General features: G+C 45.3%; 1 protein-coding gene across 1 annotated transcript in view; it reads left to right on the forward strand.

The window, feature by feature from the left end:
• Epb41l4b (erythrocyte membrane protein band 4.1 like 4B) overlaps positions 1-21,165 on the forward strand; it is a 168,510-nt gene that overhangs the window by 31,609 nt on the left and 115,736 nt on the right. The window contains exon 2 of the mRNA XM_008854640.3: positions 19,365-19,469. The gene's annotated coding sequence lies outside the window, so the exon portion shown is untranslated. The remainder of the gene's footprint in view (positions 1-19,364; positions 19,470-21,165) is intronic.

The following is a 21,165-nucleotide window of genomic DNA, read 5'->3' on the forward strand; positions in this document are numbered from 1 at the left end:
GTCACTATTCCCTATTGGCAATTTGGGTAACCCCTTCAGAGGGTGGTGTGATAAGAATAGGACGTAGGAATTGGCTAGGCAGTTAAGGAGAAAAGACCCCAAAGAAAAGTAGCCAGTTTCCTGGCTAAAACTCCCTTGGGCCTCTTAGCAACGTACTCCGTTCCAATGTCCAAAATATCGAAAATATTTGGGAGCTTTTATCTAATCCTTAAAAGATTTTAGGGTTACCTCTTCAGAGGGGAATGTTAGAGTAGCCAAAAACCCTGTAAAAAATACATATCAGCCGGGTGTGTTGGCACACGCCTGTAATCCCAGCACTTGGGAGGCAGAGGCAGGCAGATCTCTGTGAGTTCAAGGCCAGCCTGGTCTACATAGTGAGTTCCAGGACAGCTGGGGCTACAGGGAGACCCTGTCTCAAAAAGACAAAAACAAAACAACAACAACAAAAAATCAAAGAAGAAGAAAGAGTACAGGAAGTTATCAGAAAAAAGTGATGGGGAGATATGGGAGGAGTTGGAGGGGAGAGAGTCAGCATGGATTTGACCAAAACATCTTATGTACATATATGAAATTCTCAATAAATTATTTTTAAAAAAAAGTGTAGACTGTGCTCTTAACTGCTGATCCGTCTCTCCAGCCCTCTAGCTATCTTTTTAAAAGCCTTGTCTGCAAATGCTATGCATTCTAGGGTACTAGGGTCAAGGCTTCAATGTAAGAATTTGAAGGGGTCAGGGTGCCGCAGGAAGTTTATCCAACAGTTCTCAGTCATGTAACCTTGTGAAGTTGAAGTTCATCTCCATCCTCTGCCAGTGGGCATGCCACCTAAAACAAGGCCAAGTCCATTGCTAGGTATGTCCTGTGGGTGAACCTTGGACCGGGCCTTGTTCAATTCACCACCTGGGTTCATACAGTCTTTAGAACAGCCTCATTAATTAAGAAACTTCTATGCATCAGATTCTACCTGAGCTGAGCAATAGAGAACACCCCAGCCCATGTGCTCAGTAGCTGGTGTCACGCATGCAGTCAATCCACCTTCACAGCTTCGGGGGGGCGGTAGTTCCTTAGGGAGCAGTGGGTGGGAGGTGACATGAACACATCTCACTTTGTGTGTGTATGTACTTGTGTGTACGTACATATGAACATGTTGTGTAGAGGCCTTAGGTTAGGTTGACATCTGGTTTGTTGTGCTTCCTTGATCATGCCTGCCCTTTTTATTTTTTTGAGACAGGGTCTCTCACGGAACCTGAAACTCATCAATTTGGCTAGACTGGCTTACAAGCTGAAAGAGTCCACCTGTCTGTCCCTGCCGAGCCCCACTGCTGGGGTTACAGTCATGCACCATCATGCCTGGCTTTTTTTTTTTTTTTTTTTTTTTTTCAAATGTGGGTTCTGGAGATCCAAACACAGGTCCTCATGCAGGCACAGCAGGCACATTACCAACTGAGCCATCTCCCCACCCACACATTACTTTTCATGTTTGCTCCTCAGGCCCGAGTTCCAGGACAGGTGGGAGAAACGTCTACATCCACCCAAACTTGGTTCTTTCTGTTCATGTTTCTTGGCTGAGTTTCCTGGGAACGTGTTGCATATTTATTGATGTAGAGTTATTTGCTTTCAGAATTGCATGGGGGGGTGTCTGCAATCTGGCAGCAAAAAGTAACTTGCGTTGTGTTTCCAGGGCCACCCCTCTTCCAGCAGCTTGTTTCAGACCTCTGGTGCGAAGATATCTATCGTTTTAATTGCACGTTAGTGTTTAGTGAGGGACCCATTTGTTTCATTCTCTTTTTCCTTTTTCCTGTGGTGGTAGATTGTCTGCCCTCTCCCACCTCCCTGCTCCCTGCCCCTTGGTCTTTCATAAAGGAGAAGAAAAAAGCCAAAATATTTCTCCATAGAAAGCACTTTAAAAAAAATTATTATTTTATATATTATGTGTGTGACTGTATTACCTGCATGTATGTAAGTGTACCTGTGTTGTGCAGGAGGTCAGAAGAAGGCGTCAGATTTCCTGGAGTTAACAAATGGTTGTTAGCCACCATGTGGGTGCTGGAAATCGAACCCAGGTCCTCTGCAAGAGTAGTCAGTGCTCTTAACCACTGAACCATCTCTCCAGTTCCCAAACCAAGCACCTTTATAGTTGTGGAGGTTTCTTTTTTCTTTCTTTTGCCTGAGATATCTGGCTTTCCAGTGTTGCCTGTTTCCCAGCCTTTCTGGAACAGAAAGGTAAAGCGTAGCTCTTCCCTTGCTATTTGGTATCACAGTGCAGCTCAGCTCAAAACAGTCTTAAAAGGAAGATTCAGTGTTGTCAGAAGGTTCAGATTCTAGTCCTGGCTTTACAGAAGATGCCTAGCAACTGTGACCTACCTCTTGCCTTATTTGCCCCTCTGTCAAATGTAAGATTTGAATATGCAGATTTCTAGAACATTCCTGAGATCTTAACCTGGTTACTTGAATGCTGGACCCAGGCCAACTCACTGTGGCCATCCATTGTTGTCCTCTGGAGAGTTGGTTCTGCTCTGCATCATAATGTCTTACTCTGCTGGATGGTGCTCTAAGGTCAGTTCAGAGGTCAATCCTGTGTCCTTCAGAAGTATTCTGAGAGGATAAAGACACTTTTTCCATGAAATTAGATTGGAAGGATATAACTTTGTTGTATCCAAAGCTAAAAAAGTAACTTTCATTGCTGTGCATTCTTTGTTTCTTTCTATGAAAGTATGTTATTTCTGGTCTGTGAAATTAAGCACAGAGCATGCAGTGCCTTACCACCATAGGCTGTACCAAGGTCTCAGAGACGGTGAATGAAATGTGACTTGAGGTACATACACCAGTGCTGAGTGGGGTCCCAGCAGAGGTCCGTGTACTGTATTTGTCTTAACCCTGTGGAATCTAATTAGCTGTCTGTGGCTTGGAGCAACTCTTCCTGTCTGCATCCTCCAACATGTTTATATTCCCTGTGGCCCTGATGCCCCAAGGCCGGGCTGAGCCACATGTTGCTTCCACCCTGCAGTCCCCAGCTCCTTTGCACCTAGTGAGATTTTGTTTAAGTTTTTGCTACAGAAAAATTTGAATACTCAGAGACTGCAAGGATGCAGCTCTCATATATACAAAAACCTATTTCTTGTTTTCTTGCCTTGTTTGTTCATCTTGCAGTACTGGAAATCAAAACCAGAGCCTCGCACATTCTAGGCAAGCCCCTCCACCTCTAATGCACACCCTTAAACCAAGTTTTCGACTATTTTAAAGCAAATATAATTTATTTAACCTGGTAAAATGGGTATTTCTAGTAAATACATATGTGTATATGTATCTAAAATATTATCATATTCAGTACGAAATAGAGATCCCTCAATGCTCACCACCAAGACCTTGACAGCTTTCTGCATTCATCGTAAGAAAAAAACCTTGTCATTTTTTTTGCTGGATTCAAGAGCCAGCTATGGGCCCAACATAGCCTTTCATAGATCTCGCTCTTTCAAATGTGCCACCCCTTTTCCCCTTTAAATGCATTTTATGGAGCTTTTATTGTATCATTGGCTAATGGTGCTCAATTTCATGTTTTTCTCCTAAACAGTTCCCTTCAAAAAAAGTTTTCTAGTTTTTTTTTTTTTAATGAATGAATTTGTTTATTTTCCTCTCCCTTGTTTCCAAGCAGGTGATATTAAGTTGGCATCACAGTATGGGGTTTCCTAAGAAACCTTGCTTTAAATTTTGAAAAAGTTGATAGGTATGAAATCTTTTATGTACACACACATGCCATGCACACATGCTGTGTCTGTGTCTATGTCTGGTTTTCATACCACTTATCTGTTATTACATAATAAACTTCCCAGGGTGCTTCAGGCTTAAACAGCCATTTCTTGTGGTTTATGGATTGCACTGGTCAAGAATTTAAGCAGAGCTCAGCTGGAAGTATCTTCTGCTACTTGGGGCATCAACCAAGGTCCCTCGGGGTGCTCAATTGGATGACATACTGGGATGAAGGGTTGGGATGGCACCCTCACATGTCTGGATAACTGGAAGGCTGACTCAGCTGGGATAGTTGACAAGAACATCTAGTTGTGACCTGGTAAACTGCATGTCATCTTCCGGGCAGTTTTTGCATGCTGGTTGAATCTCCCTGCACAGCAAGCACCCCAAGGGGACTTTGTACCTCCCTTTGGAAAACAGAAAACATCAACGACACCATGTATGTATTGGTCTAAGCCATGCCAAGCTGTTTCAGATCAACATTCCTGTCCCTGTTTCCATTCACTAGGGAACTGAGAGGAGTTCACTGGACAGCAGCACTGTGACAGGCACAGAACACAATGACTCAGGTGGCTCCCAGGCCAGGACTCAGAGGAGTTGGTACAAGAGACCTTTGTGTTTGGAATGTTACTGGATATTTTGTTATGTCTCTGTCATTGGGAATAGTACGTTAGGCAGTGAGCCTCCTGGTACTGCCACCAAGACTGATGGTACTGCCACCAAACATTAGAGTAGTCCACAGGGGCAGTGCGATAGGCTTTGTGGAGAGCAAGGAGCATAGGCCAATACTTTTTCATCATCTTGAGGAGTAAATGGGAGGCCCATCCCTCAGAATAGGCCCCAAGGAATTGTGCTCAGCATCTCAGGATGGAAGTATTGGTAGACAGAGATCTAGTACACCTGCAGATGTTATGTAGTGTCATTGACTGAAAGAAGGCTTGAGGGGGTAGGGGTGTGGCTCCATGGCGGAACACTTGCCTAGCATATGTAAGGCCCTCACTTTGATCCCTGGTCCTGTGAAAGAAAAAGAACTGGAGCCGGAAGGGTCCTGTGTTCCTCATTGCAACCCATGAGGGAGGTACAAACCCAAGAGCTTTGAATCTGCTAAGATCTAAATACAGCTTGGCCCAAAGATGGCTTATTAGCCTGAGACAGGCTGATCAATAGTTGAGTGATAATACAACACAAAGCCTTGGCGTTCCAATTGATCTAGTTGAAGCCAGAACTACAACTGTAGCTCTGTGGGCGAATGGCTCCCCATTCCCATCCAGACTCCTTAGCTCATTGAGGGCCCTCACCATGGTCCGAGAGGGTCACTCGTCATTTGAGGACCTGACCACAATCGGCCTGACTCAAGCTCCAAGATGACAGTGCTTTTCAAAGGATTCTCGCTTCCTTATTATTCCAAATTAAGAGCAGTTGGTTATGTTGTCTCCTCTGATTTCTAAGAGATTTTTAGCCAGGCAAATCAGGAAATTAATTACATGGCTCTGCTTTACCAGAATTCAATTTCCAGGAGCTGCAGACTGTTGATGGCCTCTTCACTACAGTGTCTTGGCTTGTGTTTCAGGGTGTGAGCAGATAAGCCTCTTTCCACACTGCTGTGCCTTTCCTGCCATCCAAGGGGGAGTTGCCTCTCCTACCCTCAGATCTGTGTTCGACTCTGTGTGTCCTAGCGACAGCCAAAACCATGTATGCAGCAGCCTTTCCATACTCATGTGCTGAACAGGTCTTAAGAAATGTCTGGTTTTCTTTTACTTTCCTTTCTTCTCTTCTTCTCACCTTCCCTCCCTCCTGCCTCCCTTCCCTTCCTTCTTCCCTTCGCTCCCTTCCTCTTCTTATTCCCCCTGCTTTTTTTTTTTTTTGGAGGCAGGGTCTCACTATGTAGCCCTGGTTGGCCTGGAACTCACTTTGTAGACCAGGTTGACTCAAACTCACAGTGATGTGCCTGCCTCTGCCTGAGTGCTGGGGTCAAGGGCCTGCACCACCACCCAAGACCCCTCCATCCCATTTTTTAAAAAATATTTTATTTATTATTTTTTTTGTACAAGTGTATTGCCTGCATGCATGTAAGTGCACCTGTGTCGTGCAATGCCGGAGGTCAGAAGACAGCTTCAGATTCCCCTGGAACTGGAGTTAAGGACAGCTCGTAGCCATGTGGGTGCTGGGAATTGAACCCGGGTCCTCTGCAAGAGCAGTCAGGCTCTTAACTGCTGAGCCATCTTTCTAGCCCCTCCTCCTTCCCTTTTTAAATCAGAGTCCCACTATATAACACAGACTAGTCTCACACTTGTGATCCTTCTGTGTCAGCCTCCCGAGTGCTGGGCCTTGCAGGCATGTAATACCATGCCCAGCAATAACTATTTCTTCTTTACAGTACTCTTTGCATGTATTCAGATGACCAAGGAAGCAGTGGGATCAGGTGGAAAGAACTCTTCCCTACATGTCAGGTAGCCTCGGTCCTAAGGCTTGTTCTGCCTCTTCAAAGTGGAATAAAGTTGGTCACATAACTTCCAAGGCCCTGTCTCCTCATTTTTAGGAGGAAGGGGAATGGATTGTTATTTTGAGACAGAATTCACTGTATGTAGCCCAGGCTGGCCTTGAACTTGAGATCTTCCTAACTTCACCTCCCAAATTTAGGGATTATAGGTGTATGCCCCCTCACCTGGCTTACAATCCAGTTTTGAGACACCAAATCTTAATGATGGTTCAAATGGTGTTTTTCACTCATGATAAAATGTGAAGGTGACCTACTTGATAATTTTGGGTGCTTATGTTTATGACATCTTGGAACAGACAGCTTATCTTTGTTTATGATGATTTAGCCATATTGGTAATGGGGACTTTTTTAGTTATCTTTATGTTACTATAACAAAATACTCAAGGTAATTAATTAACTTACAAAGAGAAAAGACTTTCTGTTTGCCTATTTGTGTCTCTCTTTGACTGTCAGACTGTTAAAACAGTCATCCCCAAGGAACTGGAATTTCCCCAGGAATTTCATTCTGGGAAAAGGAAGATGTTGAAGCCTGTTGCCAGGCAGAGGAAGAACTTGTCTACCAAGTAGAGACTTCACACAGTTCTGACCACCTGTCAGACCACCTTGCTGGAGAGACTGGAATCCAGACAATGATGGGTTGATGCTGGGTGGGACCACACTTTGACCAGCACTGCTTAGTTGTGTGTACCTCTTGCTGGATATTTAAACCTAAACTTCACGTCAGGATGCTGAAGATGCACTGGGGTTGGAGGAGGGGTTAGGGTTAGGGTTAGGGTTAGGGTTAGGGTTAGGGTTGGAGGAGGGGTGGGGTACTAGACTTCTTTGTTGTTCTTTCCAATGTGACCACAATCAAGAAATCTCCTTTCTGAGTCTAGCTTCTCAGGGCTGCCAGGATCTGACCCTAACAATTCTGGTGACGGAAGGAAGAGAAGAAGAAAAAAAAAAAAAGAAAGGAAAAAAAGAGAGAAGAAAAAACTGGCTAGTTATGCCAGGGCTTGGGGTAGGAGGAGCCAGTAGCTAACCATGAACATAGCACTTCTCAGGAACAGCTGACTGTAGTTGTTAGGCAGGTACCTTCTGGGAACTGCTGGCTGGGAAGCCAACTATGATCCCAGGTAGAGCTCCAAGACAGATTTAGACTGGGGGTATTAAGGAATTGGAGGAAATTGATCTTTAGGGATCAAGATAGATTTACAAAGATCCTCAAACCAGACTAACCTCAATTTTTCTTTAAATGGGATTATTACAGCTCAGGTACCTTGAGTTTTGTTAAGCATTTGACAAAAAACACATGGTACTATTCCTGTGGCCTAGAGGAAGACAGTAGATTTGGGTAAAACTACTCCTGGTTCTGTGGTTGGTGGGGCTCAAGTCCCAGTTGATAGTGCATGCTCACTTGCTTTCTTGATACAAAGGTTGAACAAGGTTGACAGAGCAGATGAGAGCATACTTTCTTCTCAAGAGTGCCTAAGGTTGGGGGCTGGAGAGATGGTTCAGAAGGTAAGAGTACTGGCTGCCCTTGCAGAGGATCCAGGTTCGATTCCCAGCACCCGTCTGGTGGCTAACAATCATTCGTAACTCCAGTTTGAGGGGATCCAACACCCTCTTCTGACTCTACGGGCATTGCATGACACAAGTGCACTTACACACATGCTGGCAATGCACTCATACACATAAAATAATAAATAAAATATTTTTTTTAAAAAGTGCCTAAGGTCATGTTCATCTTGCTGGAGAAGTGGTAGACTGGCTTTCTAATGCAGCATGTCTGCCTCTCAGAGGCCCAGGACACAGCCCTGTGTAGAACAACTGTGTATATTCATAATACAGCTGGAAGCCCCTGCCACACAGGAAGATAGGACCAACACTGCCAGTCCTCACCCAGGCCTGCCTGTGGCACCTCCCACATTTTTGGGGGGTATCTTTTTAAGACAGGATCTCCCTGTAGCCTCAGCTGGCCTGGAATTCCCAGGCCTTGAACTCACAGAAATCTGCCTGCCTGTGCCTCCTGAGTGCTGCGATTAAAGGTGTGCACTACCACGCCTTGGCTACACTTACCACATATTGTAAAACTGGGTTTGTAGCTGAGAGATGGAATAACAGACCAGAACTTTTTTTTTTAACTTTATTTTTATTTTATGTGTATGAGTGTTATGCTTACATGTGTATAAATGCACCTGTGTTGTGTAATGCCCATGGAGGTCAAAAGAGGGTGTTGGATCCCCTGGAACTGGAGTTATGGACGGTTGTTAGCTGCCAGTGGGTGCTGGAATTCGAACCCAGGTCTCCTGCAAGAACAGCCCATGTCCTTAATCACTGAGCCATCTCTCCAGCCCCCCAGAACAGAAACATTCTTAATGTGCTTAACACAATTATCACAGGTGCATTTAAGGAAGATGAAATTTAATGGGAAGAATTTTTTTTTTTTTTTAAAGAGGGGCTGGAGAGATGGTTCAGTGGTTAAGAGCATTCTGGCTGCTCTTGCAAAAGACCCAGGTTATATTCCCAGCACCCATATGGTGGCTAACAACCATCCATAACCCCAGCTCTAGGGGATCCGATGCCCTCTTCTGACCTTTGTGGGCATTGTAGGACACAGATGCACTTATATACATACAGACAATACACTCATACCCATAGAATAAAATAATAAACTTTTTTTTTAAAAAAGGACTACACTTAGGGCTGGAATATAGCTCAGAGCATTTGTCTAGTTGATCAAGGCCCTGGGATTGATCCCCAGCACTGCAAAAACCAGTTTTAAATTTCATTTTTGTTTTTTCTTTAGTTGGTTAGTTTTGTTTTTGTATTTTTGTTTTGTTTTGCTTTGTTTTGTTTTTTGAAACAAGGTGTCCCGGTACCCCCAACAGACCTGGAACTTGCTATGTAGACCAGCCTGGCCTTGATTTCACAGATATCCGCCTGCCTCAGCCTTCCAAGTGTTGGGATTAAAGGTATGTGCCACCACACTTGGCCTAAATTTTCTTTTTTTAAACCCTCGCATAAGAATCCAAAATTTTTGTATGATGCAGTGACGCATACCTTTAACCCTAGCATTTGGGAGGGAGATGCAGGTGGATCTCTGTGAGATTGAGGCCAGCCTAATCTACATAGTGAGTTCCAGGCATGCTGGGGCCAGGGAGACCCTATCAACAAAGAAAAAAACCAAAATTTAGTTACAGTTTTTATTTAAAAGAGCAAGGGAGCACATGGCTATGGTCCCTCCACTCAGTGAGTGGAACTAGGAGGACCGTGATTTCAGGCCAGCCTGGACCACATGACAACACCCTGTCAGAATAGAATAAAACAGATCTAGCATGTACAAGACCCTGGGGTTGATCCCTTGTTGGGAAACCCTGCTGTTAGGGTTGTAGTCCTCCATGTCCGGATAGCTCTAAGGGGCTCGGCGCCAAATGGAAGGACTCCCCTTCTCAGCAGGGGGCCTCCTGCTCTCTTCCTGACTTACCTGGAAAGTGCCACCAAGCACGGATGCCTGACCTTATTTGGAACATGACCTTTGGCATAGAGGAGTAAAAACTACCCCCAGGTTTTTTCTATATGATAATCAGGCATTGCCTGGTAGTCAGACAATAGGAGCCCACTGCCACATGTAAATAAAGCATACTATGAGCACCTATCAGCTGAGGCTTTGGCTACTGCCTCCACATTATAATTTCTCTAGTTCTCCCACTGAATAAACGGAGCTGTTTCACTGAATCTATGTTGGGGACCCCTGTTGTAAAGTAGTAGTCTCTCCATGTCCGGACAGCCCATGGGCTCGGTTTCATATGCAGAAGACTCCTTTTCATCAGGGTACCTTCCTGGCATCTTCCTGACTCGTCTTTTGAAGTAGCCGCCACAGAAACATGACCTCCGGCTCTGGAAATGCCAGGTTTTCCTGTGTGATTTTTCTGGCAGTCTAGCAGCCTGGCAGGAGCCCACTTCCATATGTAAATAGGGCATCTCACAAAGTACCTATCAGCTAAAGCTTTTACCACTACCCCCATGGTATAAAATGTTCTGGTTTTTCTCTCAATACTGGAGCTGGATCACTAGGAGCTAGGAGTGGGGACACTGAGACTTGGAGCCAAGCAGAGTCACTGAATAAAGAGCTGTAACACGGATTAAGCTGAGTCCTGTGTCTCACTGCCTATGATCCAGTCTCTCCGGGGGGCGCTATCCTTCCATCATCGACTCACGGAACCCTAGCTTTCGACGCCCCGCACCGCTCCTCGTGACCCGGCAGCTGACGGGCCCCGAATCCAGAGAGAGAGTGCACAGGTGAAATTAGGGCGAGACTTGACCGGGCCAGTCCCGGTAGCAGAAGGACTCACAGCGGAGAAGCAGGGGCCCGCCAGCAACGCGGAGCAGACGCTGCGCAACCTGCCGCCCTTTCCCGGTGCACACAGGGGGCCGACGCCAAGCTGGCAGCTGGTGCCCCGAGATCCCAACGCACCCCCATAAATCTAGAGCTGTTTCACTGAGTCCGGAGCTGTTTGCATCATTGAACCTGCCTCCCCGGAAGGGCTTTCTTCCATCAGTGCTCACTGGCCGTCCTGACCCCACTCGTCGCTTCTGCTCCCCTTGTCCTCGTGGACCGGTGGCCAATGACCCGCGAGGAGAGGGAGAGACCCCACAATCCATAGTTCAGCAAATAAATGATAACTATGTAAATAAGGAGAGGCCACAGTGAGGTATGGGTTCTGAAACACCAGCATCTTAGTGTGTGCATCCTAGTGTGCATTAGAGCCCACTAGGGGTCTTCCAGGAGTGATGATAGAACCACAGAGTTCTGCACTCTGGTCCTGGTCAGCTATAACAAATTCCCAAGTGTTGGAACAGGGGGTGAGGAGTCTGAACTGTGAATCATTCCGAAACTTTTGTGGGAAATGAGGATTGTCCTTAGCCCATAGCTGCGTTTATGTTTTGTGTTTGCCTCCAAATGTCAAATGGCAGAGGAACAAAGAATGAATTGGGAAGGTGCTGCCAACAGGTTGAGTAAGGAAGATTGTTACTTCATACTGACCCTGGAGTTTCTCTTGCTGCAGGTGGGGCTAGGAATAGGATATAGGAGAAGAACATCTTGGGCAGAGTCAAGCTGTAGGGGTGGGGCCTGCTGTGTGAAGCGACATGGATGTTGTAATTGGAGGGGCCCAGGCTTCAGAGTTTGATTACATCTCAGGGTTCATGTAGGGCCCTGGGGAGGGGGGGAGCTTGTTATAAGATTGGTTGTGTATAGTCCCTCACCAAGCTGAGGGGGACCTACACTTCATTCCTTGTTGGATGTTTCAGAGCACAGAAGTGACTAGGTAAAAGCTGTCTTGAATAAAGACCACTCTTGGAAACCTAGAGAAAGAGTGTAGTGGGTAAACAGTAGAGGTAGCAATACCACTCAGAACCATTGCTGTTGTCCAAGTATGAGGTGATATGCCCTGAGCTGTGATGGTGATGAAGGGAAGATTGGCACAGGCCATGTGATGGATGTGGAGCAGGTGTATTGAGAAAGTTCCCGCAGCCACTTCCATTGGGAAGATGCTGTGCTTTTCCAATTTAGCTCACAACTAGAATGTGTACACTCACCAAGCATTCGCAGCTTATCTTTTCCATTCAAATCTACCTGGCATGCCTGACATCTTATGCTTTGGAGATGAAATGAGATTTGGACAGTTGGCTCCTGTCATCTTTGCTCCTCTACGACTAGATTTGCCCTGTTTGCCTTACACCTGGGTCAGATGCACGTTGCTGGTGGCATCTTATCTAAGGTCACAGTTCCTTTATTTGGGGGACATGAGCTGTCCAACAGTCTCCCTTATCAGACACATGGCTGGGAACCAGTGAATCAGCACACAAGGAGCCTCTGACTGACCAGCAGAGATACCACAGAGTCTGTACCTTTCCCTAGTAGCAGCCTGTCTTCCAGCCCCCCACCCCCAACTTTCATTAGCAACCATGGACTCTTATGCATGGTTTTAATGAGCTTGTTATTTTCAGCTCCTGTCAGATTAGAAGGATCTTCTCCAGAACGGCATACTGATCAAAGCCAGTGGGGTTGCCAGTTTTTGGGGAAAATGATGTGTTGAGATGAGAGGCAGAGCATTAGGGCTGTATGAACTCAAGAAAGAGCTTGCTAGAGCCTGCCACACTGGGGGACAGCTTGCTCTATAAGTCCAGTGAGAGGGACAGCATCGCTGGATTCTAGAAGGGCCGTACTGACTAAGGCCTCCCATTCAGTATGTGCTGTCTCCCAAGGCAGGGAGTACAGAGTTGCCACCTATGGATGTGTCTTGAGCTGATTTACATAACTAAGCTCCCCAACAAGGAGAAAATAGCTACCCTTCTTTCAGACTTCATTTATTTAGTTTTTTTTGAGACATGATCTCATGTAGTCCAAACTGGCCTCTAATTCACTTCATAATTGAAGATGATTTTGAACTCCTGATCTTCTTGCCTATACCTCCCAAGTGCTGCGATTACAGATGTACAGCACTGCACTGTCCTCCCTCTCCAACTTTCTAACCCCAACTGTCTCTCCAATGCCTAGAATGGTGGTTGGTCATTGATAAACAATTAGCACACATTTATTAAATGAATGAATGAACAAATCCATCATAGATGGAGAGACAGTCTATTCTAAGGCAGCAAGGAATGCCTTCCAATCTTGCCACAGTAACTTATCTCCTATGGTAACTGTTAGCACTTCACATAATAACAACAAAATTGTATTTAGGTAAATGGCCTTCAATGTGTAGTATGGTTCCCTAGGTGCTGATTCATGGAATGCATAATTTGAAAATATTTTAATGTGTATATCCACATGTTTAGGCTTGCTGCTTGTGATGCACCATCATCAGTCTGTGGTTGGTGCTTTAGCATAGCCCATCCATGGCATCTTTTTCTTGGTCTCAGACCCCATCACACATCCCCTTGCAATCCAGTCATACACTGAACAGTCACACAGCCTCTGTTATATGGCAGCCAGGCTCCATGCTTTGGAGATGGAGGAACAGAGGCATGGTCACTCAGGTGAGCATGGCTAGCCCCTGCCCTCAAGGAATGCTTAGTTGGAAAGAGGAGTCAGACAGGTGTACTCCAAGGTGATGCTGTGTGAAGTTACAGGCTTGCACATAACTGTGGAAATGAGAGAAAGAAATGGTGGCTTTAAGCCTAAGATACCGATTTTAAGTCCATCCTCTATGTGGTGGGATGTCTGTATTGGTTGTGCAAGTGAACCAAGTTACCTGGAGTCTTCTTGGGTTTGAGAGTGGACTCTGCAGGGTAGGAGGATCTGGAGATTGTGGGCTCAAGTACAGTGGCCTTGATCTTCCCGTCTTCATCCTACTAGTAACCCTCTGGGGCTTCTGCTTTGAAGGCCCCTCCATTCCAGTCCTCTTCATTTTACTACTGTCTGTGGAACTGGCAAGGGGTGTTGGGAATTCTCTGTTCCAGCAGAAGATACAGTAGGAGCACACTTGGGGGTGTTCGCAGAGGCACAAAAAGCCCCAGCTGAGAATAGTTGTGTTCCTTCCTGCCAGACACCCTGCCACCTCCAGGTCTAGTGAGGGGGTGGCATGGTAGAAGGATCCTCTAGCCCTGAAAAGGTCCCTTCCCCGCCTCTACCAGAAGAGTGGAGGAATGATGTTTGGAATGAACTAGAATGGGACACACACTGACCCCTTTCACTGAACACGGTAGAACTGTATGCACTCAGTTAATATTCTGAGAGTGGTGAAATTATTTATACTAGAGGGCAAGTCTTCCACCCAAGTAGAGAGACAGGTTGGGGAACAGGCTGGATTTGCAGCTAGTTTTGTGACCCTGGATATCTAAGATACCATGTGAACTGCTGCGGGACAAGTTCAGACTCAGGGTAGGGATTTTGAGAAATTACTTAAGGTCACAGTTGGTGGTCCTTCTGGGCCCTGAGCAACAAGATCTCTTGTTTTCTTCCAGCCTAGGCCTTTCTGCCATGTCCTGCTGCTAAAGCCTTTCTTAACTAGTTTTGCCCCACTAGGAAACTCCTTAATGAAGCATTGGCTTCACAAAGGAGGGTGTTGCTTAGGGTCAGCGATACTGGAGAGCAACAGGGAAAATATCCTGAGGATTGGTTGCTATTGGCAAAAAGGCGAAGTAGGGATTTTTTTTTTCCAGTTTGCATTATTATTATATTATTTTGGTCTGACAACTGTCTGAAGGTCAGTGTTAAAGAGAAGTTGGGAGGAAATCATCCCTCCTCCATTTTAAAACAGCTACTTTTGTTTTTCTCAAATACCCTGTTTTTCTCAAGCAGTCCATAATACACAGTGCATATGCTTTTAAATTTTACTTACTTATTATTGTATGGGTGTCCTAGTTTGTTTCTCAGTTGCTGTGACAAAACACTCTGACCACTACCAACTTGGGGAGGAAAGGGTTTATTAGTCTTACATATCCCTGGTCATAGTTCATCAGGGAGCCCAGGTTAGGAACTCAGGGCAGGAACCTGGATGCAAGAGCTGGAGCACAGGCCATGGAGGAATGCTGCTTACTGGCTTGCTCCCCTGGCCCCTGCTCAGCCTGCTTTCTTATGCAACACAGGCCCACCTGCCCAGGGGTGGCACCACCCACAGTGGGCTGGGCCCTCCCACATCACTCAACAATCAAGAAGATGCCCCTCAGACAGGGCCGCAGGCCAGTCCAATGGAGGCAATTCCCCAACTGAGGCTTCCTCAACTCAGGTGTGTCAAGTTGACACTAAAGCTATCCAGCACAATGGGTATATGTGCCATGGTGCATGTGTGGGAGCCAGAGGACAATTTTGAGGAGTTGGTTCTCTCCTTTCACCTTTATGTGGGTTCCAGAGATCAACTCAGGTCACCAGGCTTCCGTGGCAAGCACCTCTACTCACGGAGCCATCTTGTCAGCCCCACAATGCATGTGCTTTTGTGTAAATGGAATTGTATCTCACTTATTTCCTTACACTTATTTCCTCATTTCTGTCTGTCGTTACCCTCTCTACTGGCAGAGCAGTGTTCTTAGGTATCATAATGCACTGTCCTTTCTCCCTGTGTTTGGGAAATTAGCTGACTGATCTCTCCCATCTTTCTCCAGTGCAGTATACTATAGAGAACTCCATTGTACATTTAGCCTTCTACCTCTCTTATGTTGTTGTCTTCCTAGGAGTTGCTCTAGAAATGAGAGCCTGCAGTCTCTAATCCGGGGGTAGGTGCCGGGAATTGGAACCCAGGACCTTGGGATGCTGTTTGTGCACTTCTCGGAGCTTTAGTCCCAGCCGTGTTTTTACTTTTCACCTGCCATGCAGATGAAGATGTGCTGATAAAACAGGAGTATAGTTTGATGAGTTATTGGAAAGCAAAAGCTGTACATGTCTCCTGAAACAAAACCCTGCCTGCTGGCTGGGAACCCTCTTCCCTCCAGATACTAGTCTCCTGAGCAGCAGCTACTCTGACTTGATTGTAGTTACTTCCTTATTCATTTCAAGTTTTCTACACATTGCAGTTTGATGTTGCCTTTAAAAAGAAAAGGTCTTGGGGCTGGAGAGATGGCTCAGCGGTTAAGAACACTGGTTGTTCTTGCAGAAGACCTGTGTTCGAATCCCAGCACCCACATGGCAGCTAACAGCTGTCCGTTACTCCAGTTCCAGGGGATCCGATAGTCTCTTCTGACCTCCGTGGGTATTGCACAACAAGGGTGTACTTACCTACATGTAGGCAATACACGCATACACATAAAATATTTTTAAAAAGTCTTAAATCTCTTTGACCCTATGGTTGCCTCTCCCTGCCCCATCTCTTCTCCTTATATTGTTTTTCTTTAAGAAACTGGATTCTTTGCACCAAGAAGTTTCTAGAGTTTTGCCCAGGCCGGATCTTGTGGAGAGAGATGTATGGAGCTAGCTATGACAGAGGTGGTGGGTGCTCTACATTGGGGGACACCGTGGCTGGTTGTTTCCTGATGGGATGGTAGTTGTCACTGTGTCCAGAACTTAGAGCCTCACACTCATCAGGGCTGAGAGCTGTTGATATGGCAACTTTCTCATTCCTTCTTCATTTACTTGTTAGACTCCTTCAATAAAGAAAACACTCATCTAGTATGTTTAATAGCTTTATTGAGATTCACATGTCACAGAAGTCACTCATCTAAAGGGTATAATCTACTGGATTTTAGTAAATGCAGAGTTCTATATCTGTCAGCACAATCTATTTTAGGGCATTTGATTGGCAAAACCCCAGCCTAGCTATCACCTCCCAAATCCCCCAGTCCTAAGCAACCACTAACCCAATTTCTGTTTCTTCAGATCCATCTACTCTGGAAATTACATGTAGCAGGGCCATAACAGTATGTGGTGTTTTGTGACCAGTTTCTTTGACTGAAGCAAAGCATTTTTTTTAAGTCTGTCCCTGTGGTAGCTTACATCAATACTTCATTTCTGTTTATGGCAAAATAATAGTCCATCAAATGGATATACTAGATTTTAAACATAATTCTATTTATTTTTGGGACAGGCTCTCACTATGTAGCCCCAGCTAGCCTAGAACTCACTGTGTAGACCAGGCTGGCCTTGAACTCACATGGATTTACCTGCCTCTGCCTCCTGAGTGCTGAGATTAAGGGTGTATGCCACCACATCTAACAGTATACTAGATTTTGATCATTAACTGATGGCCATTTCAGTTGTTTCTGCTTTTTGGATATTATGAATAACACTGAATGTCCATGTTCAAGTTTTCTCATGAACATATGCTTTTATTTTTCTCGGGCACATACCTAGGGATGGAATCACTGGGCCGTATGGTAACTGTGCAGAACTGTTGAGAAACTGCTAGAATGTTTTCCAGTGTGGTTGCCATTTCTTATTCCATCAGCACTTATGAGGATTCCAGCTTCTCTAGTATTGGTCCTATCTTTTTATTCCAGCCGGCCTCGTGGGTGTGAAGTAGGATCTGGTTGTGGTCATGATTTACATTCCCCTAGTGACTGCTGATACTGAACATCTTTTCTGGTGCTTATTAAGCCCTTGCTTATCTTTAGGGAGCTGTCTGTACGTACCCTTTAGCTCTTTTCTTTAATTGGATACTTGTCTTTTGGTTATTGAATCGTAATAGTTCTTTTATGCACTCTAGATAAAAGTCCCTATCAGACACAGTTGGCCCTTGACATCCATTGACTGGATCAAAACTATTGAAAGAAATTTACACCAGTACTGAACACATAGAGATGTCTCTCTTATCATTCCCTGAACAACACAGAACAACTATTGGCATAGCATCTATATTGTATTAGATGTTATGAGTCACCCAGAGAGGATCTGGAGCATGAGAGGATGTGCATATGTTATATGCCATTTATGCAAGGGGCTCGAACATCCATGCATGTTGGTATTCTGAGTGGTATGGAACGAAACATTCCACCACTGTTCTAGTTCACTTTCTGTTGCTGTGATAAACATCATGACCAAAAAATCAACTTGGGAAGCAGAGGGTTTATTTCAGCTTACAACTCCCAGATAGTCCATCTTTGAGGGAAGTCATGGAAGGAAACTGAGGCAGAAACCTGGAGGCAGGAGCGAAAGCAGAGACCATGGAGGAAGATGGAGGAAGGCTACTTACTGGCTCGCTCCTCTGACTTGCTCAGTTATCTGGTTTTTTGTGTGGTTTTTTTTTGAGACAGAATCTCACTTTGTAGCCTTGGTTGGCCTGGAACTTGCTAGTAGGCCAGGCTGGCCTGAATTTCACAGAGATCTAACTACCTCGGCCTCCTACTACTGAGATTAAAGGCATGCACAGTCACCATTAAAGGTTTAGCATCTGCCCAGTGATGGTCCACAGAGCATTGGGCCCTCTTACATCAGTCAGCAATTAAGAAAATGTCTCACAGACATGGTTGCAGGCCAGTTCGATGGTAAGGTTCCCTCTTACCAAGTGACTCTAGTTTTGTCAACTTGACAAAACAACGAAAACAAAACAAAACTAACCAGCACACCCACAGACCAGAGTGATGGCTATATATGATTTGCAAAAGCCTTCTCATGGTTTGGATTGCCTTTGCATGGTCTTGGTATCTCAGTATCCTTTCAAGTACAGAAGTTTGACACTTGGATATACAGTTGTTTCTTGTTGCTGATACTGTTGCTACCATATTGTCACTAACTACCACCTAACCCAGGCTCATGAAGCATCAGCCTGTGTATTATTGGGGGAGTTTTATAGTTTTCACTCTTACCCTGAGATCTGGTCCATTTTGACTCAGTTTGTTGCAAGCTTTGATGTACTCTTCCCTGCAGGGAAAGGCAGGAGAGATGCCAGATGCTTTAGTTTGTTTGCCAGTTTTTGTAATAAGGAGTTGGTTCTCCAGTCATTGTTTGAGGTTGTTGTTTGTTTTCTTTGCCATTGTTTTCTTTGACACCTAGTTTAAACATCATTTGCAGTGATAAAGATTTTATCAGAGACGCACACCCGCATTCTGCTTGAGTGAGTAGTAATAAGCTTTTCTTTTGGCAAAGGTTTGAGTCTTCTTGTAGTAACTTGTCTAAGATCTCCACAGTTTTCCTAAAAGAGGTGGGGACAACATCTGTCACCAGCCCATTTGCAAGGCAGGAAAAGAGGCATAAAAAGTGGCTTGCCAAGGTCACACCTGTTAGTAAGCAGCAGGTGCAGTCACTACATCTGGCCCTTTTCTTGTGTTCCTGCCCCATCTGTGGACTACACAGAGCCTGGAGTGGACTTGGAATTTGGGCTTGAGTGGTATGGCTGTGCTTGGTGGTAGATCTTTTGTTTTTCCTGGGCTTTGGTAAATCACTCTGTGAAACTGGAAGACTGGACAAGCCAATTTCAAGAACAAGCACATTTCCTGAGGTGGACTGCCTTGACAGCTGGCCCAGCCATGGGCTCTGCTGGAATAGGGCCCCGGCACAAGGGTTAACCTTGTTCAGAGGGGTTTTCAACCTTATATGATTACACGATAGTTAAATATCTTTAATTATGAATTTTTATTTCACTTAAATGAGACTAAGATTTACAAATTTACAAATTGCATGTATGCAATTTACAGAGAGAAGGAAAATCATTTTATTTCTTACCCATCCATCATACCCATAATTTTCATGTCTCTGTTTGTCTTTCAGAAACATGCCAAAGGCCAGGATTTGTTCGACCAGATCGTGTACCACTTGGACCTGGTAGAAACAGATTACTTTGGCCTCCAGTTCCTTGACTCCGCCCAGGTCACGGTATGTATCGCTTTGATTCATTTCAGGATAGATCGGCTCTTCATGCTAATTGCAGAGCCACAGTTGCTACAAATTGGTAGAGAAAAAGAGGAGTAAAAGGGTGATATTGTTCCAGTAATGAGCTTGGCAGGTGGTGCCTGAGTGAAATGCATGCATGATGCCTGTCAATCCCCCCTGCCTTGAGATGGCCAGTGATCAGGAGGCACTGTGCCTAGAGTACCTTCTGGAAATACTGCTGAGCATAGGGATGCATTGTGGGCACATTGCTAAAGTAGGGAGGAGAAAGAAGAAATGCCATTATAGAAATTCTTTCAGTAGTGCCCCTTTTATATTTAAGTGGCAAGAGAAGATGTACCACCTTCTTGCAGAGCCTGGGTGGACTTGAAGCAGGTGCTGTGAACACAGCTGAGTCTGAGGGAGGCTCAGGGAATGTGGGACAGTGAGCTTTGGCCTTGTAGGAGAACCAGCCTGCAGGCTCTGGGAGGTGGTAGGAAGCCAGAACAGAGTCCTCTGTCTTTTCTGGTACTAGAAAGAGTGACCTCCCCAAAGCTCAGAACTTCTCTTTCTAGAAGCAAGAATGACTTTATATTACTCCTTCCCAGCAAGATACACTTTTGGTTTTCAGAGATAATATATTCAGCACTCTAAGTGTGTTTATTGGGTGATTGTTAGGTACTGGGCTCTAAGCATTACAGAGAAAATGGTGAGCACAGTCGTAACTAACACATGATAGGAGGTAGAGAGTTCAGAGTCATTAAGTAGGGGCCAGGAGATGGCTGAACAGCACAAGCATGAGGACCAAGTTCCTGAGTTTGGATCCCCAGCACCCATGTCCAACCTGGCATGGCAGCATATCAGCATATGTATATAATCCCAGCACTGTAACCTCCTGGGGCAAATGGAGTTTGATGGATCCCTGGAGCTTGCTAACCAGTCAGCCAAGCTGAATTGGTAGGTTCCAGGTTCACAGAGAGACCCTGTCTCAGAAAACAGGGTAAAGAATGATTGAGGAAAACACCTAACATCAATCTCTAGCCTCCACATGCATACATACACATGCAACTATGTGTAGATGTGCACACATACATAAATACATACATATACATCACATATAGATACACACAAAGACTAAGCAGAGGAAGACTGGGAGAGAAGGAGGAAGGGGGTGTTCATTCAGACCGTGTCTTTCTTGAAAGCTGGGGTTTCTGGGACAATGTTTGAGCTAGAGATCTGGAACTCTTCACACATGGAAGACATTTACCAGATACTTCCTGGGGACAGCTGTGAGATGAAGCTGCTCAAAACTGGTACCTGGTAATTGGGTCTGCTTGAGAATGTCAGGGAGAAGCTGGGCCCAAGTGGAGTCCCGCTGTCAGTGCTCCTGGCTACGTGCCTCCTGAAGGGGGACTTCCTGTGGGTGTCTGCACACAGAGCCCCTTGATACCAGCCACTTGGTCGGTACTTCAGGGTTCCTGTCTGCTCCTAGAACTTCCTTATCCCCCCATAACTGTTGCCTCCTTGACTGTCTGGTTCTGATTCCTTCTCCTCATCAGCTGGAGAGTCCCTTCATCCTCTGAGTCTCAGGGTGGCACATCCCAGCATCTCCCTTTCTGCCTCCCCGTCTAGTTCTACTTCCTGGTGCTCTGTCCTCTGACTTCACGGCTGACCTTCATATCCTTCAAGACCTCTGTGCCTT

The sequence above is a fragment of the Nannospalax galili genome, unplaced genomic scaffold, assembly GCF_000622305.1.
Source record: "Nannospalax galili isolate Female #2095 unplaced genomic scaffold, S.galili_v1.0 scaffold666, whole genome shotgun sequence".
NCBI lineage: Eukaryota > Metazoa > Chordata > Mammalia > Rodentia > Spalacidae > Nannospalax > Nannospalax galili.